The 4,270-nt window shown below is 36.0% G+C and overlaps 1 protein-coding gene across 1 annotated transcript in view; it reads right to left on the bottom strand.

Annotated features, from left to right (window-relative positions):
• artnb (artemin b) overlaps positions 1-3,218 on the bottom strand; it is a 22,924-nt gene extending 19,706 nt beyond the window's left edge. The window contains exon 1 of the mRNA XM_016233442.1: positions 3,085-3,218. The gene's annotated coding sequence lies outside the window, so the exon portion shown is untranslated. The remainder of the gene's footprint in view (positions 1-3,084) is intronic.
• Positions 3,219-4,270: the final 1,052 nt, after the last annotated feature.

Genomic DNA, 4,270 nt, shown 5'->3' with positions numbered 1-4,270 from the left:
ATCCATCTCATGAACACTTAACAATAACTGTGGAACACACACTATTTATTAACTCATACACTTATTTATCTAACACACATACTCAGTCTACACCTCAAATTTGCACATAATATTCAGTACCTGTACATACAAAAACTGTCTATTGTAATATACCTGCACATACAACTGTCAATTTATATATTTTTATTCCTTATTTACTTGTTCTATTCATTCTGTTACACTGTGGAAGCTTCTGTCACGAAAACATTCCTCGTATGTGTAAACATACCTGGCAATAAAGCTCATTCTGATTCTGATTCTGATTCTGATTCTGAAAACAGAGTTTAAAAATCCTTGTTTACTTCATTACTTTTCTCATGCCAGTGAAAAGAGTGCGTAAGCACAGTCATGAGTATCCGTACTCTTACGGATATTGGCACATATTTACGCCAAGTTTATTTTTTATAAATCCAGATACGTGCGTGGAAAACAGTAACGTTTATACATAACATAAGACCCCAGGTCTGGGGTCTCATTTATAAAACTCTCCGTAGATTTCATTCTAAAAGTGTACGTACTCACAAAAGCTAGATTTTGCGTACGCTCAAAAGTTTTCATATTTATAAAACCATGCGTACGCGAGAACCTGCGCAAAAATCCCTTTATAAACCCCAGTCAGGGGAAGATTGTGCGTACAGCAACCCCGACTCCTCCCCGAAATCACCATATATGGAGCTTACAACGCCGATTTTACTATGCATAACCTCATCTGCATATCATGCATATTCCCATCCACGTGACACCATGATTAACACCTTCAAAGGTACAAGACATTAAGGAAATATGCGATTCGGACTATAAATGTCATTTGTGCCATACACATCCATTTTTATTGGTAAAAATCATTCGATATCCTTGTTATGTTTTAGAATAAATATACCAAAATATCAACAAAAAAACAGTTTAAAATAGTTCTCAGAAAAATAATTTAGAATAGAGTTGATCTCATTCATTTCCACTGGCCCAGTAATATTTCAATTGTTTAAAAAAATGAATTAATGCAGTTTTGCTGATAACGTAAACATATTTGAGCTATTTTTAGTGGGAAAATATAGGCCTATATTTATTGCAGTGTAAATAGAATTAGGCCTATCTGATTCTGCGCGTCATTGACAAATTATTTTAAAAAGGAAACGTGCAAATCTTACCGTTTTCTTCAAGTTGTATCCTTCAAATACAGTGGTATTTTTCATAATGTTGTGGAGATGCCTTCACACGACATCAACACTTCCGTGCAGCAGTGGTTGTACAGTAGGCTAAGCTATTATCATTGGTCTAAATCAATCCGGATAATGGACCGTTCCACCGAATCCTGCAGTGTCCGCCACAATATCGAAGTGAGCGAGCATCATTGATCATTGTTCTCGCTAAAAATATTTTCTCATAACATGAGATGCGCAGTTTACTTTAAAGATAAATTATTGTGCACCTATAGCACTCCTCGCTGTCATTAAAACATAACATACCACAGAAAAAGTAATCAAGCGCATCCACTACAAATAGGCTATGTCTAAATTCATAATTTTGGTTTTACTTCTGCGTAATGGCTTTATGTGATTTCAGTGCTTATCTCCATTACTTCAAGTTGTATCCTTCAAATACAGTGGTATTTTTCATAATGTTGTGGAGATGCCTTCACACGACATCAACACTTCCGTGCAGCTGTGGTTGTACAGTAGGCTAAGCTATTATCATTGGTCTAAATCAATCCGGATAATGGACCGTTCCACCGAGTCCTGCAGTGTCCGCCACAATATCGAAGTGAGCGAGCATCATTGATCATTGTTCTCGCTAAAAATATTTTCTCATAACATGAGATGCGCAGTTTACTTTAAAGATAAATTATTGTGCACCTATAGCACTCCTCGCTGTCATTAAAACATAACATACCACAGAAAAAGTAATCAAGCGCATCCACTACAAATAGGCTATGTCTAAATTCATAATTTTGGTTTTACTTCTGCGTAATGGCTTTATGTGATTTCAGTGCTTATCTCCATTAATGAGAGTGGAATATTTCATGTAAATGTATATGATGAAATGAAAAGAGTTTAAAATCGTTATTTACTTCATTACTTTTCTATCTCCAGGAAAAAAAAGTCCGTACGCATGGGTCAGAGTTTGCGTGCAGGTGTGCAAATTTTCCCGTCAAGTTTGTTTTTTATAAATCCCACCTTTTGCGTAGGAAGTGGCGTGCGCCTCTTTCAGGGCAGGTTTTGTGCGTAAGCAACGGTTATAAATGAGGCCCCTGGTCTGAAAGCAAAGATTATAGAATGACAATCGTGAAAATGGAAATCAGTGCACAAAGAAATGAAATCCAAGCCTTCAGTGGAATCTGAAATTTGAAATAATCTGAATAAATCGAGTTCAGCTCACAATGGAAAAACTCTTAGGCTACTGTACATGCTTTTCTGAAATGTTAAACATAAAATAACACACATGAACTCTAGTTAATTTAGGTCTATGAAGTCAACCCAACAGCAACAAGATTTTTTTTTTTTAAGTTTGATAGGTTTGTTGTTAGAAACAAAGGTTAATCATTTTCTGTTTGATATAAGTTGTTTCTTAGGATAAAATAAAATATTAACAACATTTAAATGACTGTGCACAGCTGAACGTTTTACCCCAAGAAAGAAGAAGAAAAACTTATATCTAAACCATCTTTAAAATGGTGACGGCTTTCACTTTAACCAGAACGATTTATTGCCAACTTCAACTACAACTTTAACAGCTTCACCCCGCCCCCAGTCCATTGTTGCTACTGTTGAACTCTCTAAATGAAGAATTGGCAAACTAAACCATTTGCGAGAATAGCTACGCTCAGCAGGCTGTGAGAACAGAGTGACAGGTAGGTTACAATGCCACTCAGACCACACCTGATGACACCCGCCTAGTAAGTTTCAATTACACACCAGCCGTCTAATGTTTATTGCCCGAGGGGACATATTACAGAGTTCTGGATAAGATCCAAATCCGTTGACAGTCTATAACCCTTTCAATTAAAAGGTAGCCGATATGATAAGAACTTTAAGTCATGCGTGTTACCGTGCGTTCCCTGATGGACTGCTTGTGCGCGAGCGGGTCAAATCCTTACAGCCTCGCTCTTCTCGTAGGCAGCTGAGCGTATCTTCTCAGGTAAATCCACACGGGCTTCTTTAAAGCAACATAATTCTCGAGCAACTGACTTTCGCACGGGTATGTCCTCTACTAAAAGAGAGAACAAACTCTTCAAAGTCGAGGAATACGGAGAGGCGCCTCCCTCCGTGGCCAAGCCTCTCTCTCTTCTTGTTGCGAGCACCTCATTAGATGATCCTGAGAGGAGTGAAAATCAAAGCCATTGTTGACCATGACCGGTTTAGCAGTTACAGTGACAATAATCGTGATAATTATGAAAATAATATTAGTAACTATAACAGCTAACAGCTATTACATCGATATTAATTTGTTTCAAAACAGTAACTTTTCATTTTCCCAAATAAAGAAAATGGTTGTAATTTTAATCTAAAATACCTTCCAAAATTCAACTCCAATTTACCGTGTTAACAAAAGTTTGAAAACGTAATTAACGACAGTCTCCCATTGAAGACTTAGTCTTGAAGACTTCTCTTGGAAGATAATAATGGTAATAAGAAAAACTCCAAACGCCGCTTTGAATTTTGAATCAATAGCCTTAATGTGATTCATGGTCCCACAGAGAGACTTTGAGAGTGAATTTGAGCTGTGAGCGGACACATCGTCCTGCTTTCATTAACTTCATCAGTCATCAGTTCGAGATTCAAAACATTACAAAAAAACAATGCTTTGTTATGAAAAGATAATGTTAATAATGTTGTTGTTAATGTAAATGAAATAACTGTTTTCTGAAGCGAACTAAAGTAGACTGAACATTTGGACATAAAATTCAAGCACAATATTTAATTTGTGTACAGCATGCTACATTTTCAACTAATACCTTTATTGATTGATTGATAAAACATTAAAGCAAATTATGAATTAATAGTTCATATTTAATAGCCGTAGCAATTTGTTTATATATAGTGTCATTAAACAAGTCATGCTGATGAAAATTTATTTAATATGTAGCTAATTATTTCCTGCAGCACCTTAGTACACCCTAAAAAATATAGTTCTTTAAAGGTTCTTTACATGCAGTAATGGTTTTATTTAGAACCATAGCATTCTGAAGAACCATTTCATGCTGAAATGGTTCTTTGTGTTAGAGTTTAGGATT

The sequence above is a fragment of the Sinocyclocheilus grahami genome, unplaced genomic scaffold, assembly GCF_001515645.1.
Source record: "Sinocyclocheilus grahami isolate Dianchi unplaced genomic scaffold, SAMN03320097.WGS_v1.1 scaffold430.1, whole genome shotgun sequence".
Taxonomy (NCBI): domain Eukaryota; kingdom Metazoa; phylum Chordata; class Actinopteri; order Cypriniformes; family Cyprinidae; genus Sinocyclocheilus; species Sinocyclocheilus grahami.
Note: the sequence above shows the minus strand (reverse complement) of the source record. Positions and strands in the feature narration are given on the sequence as shown.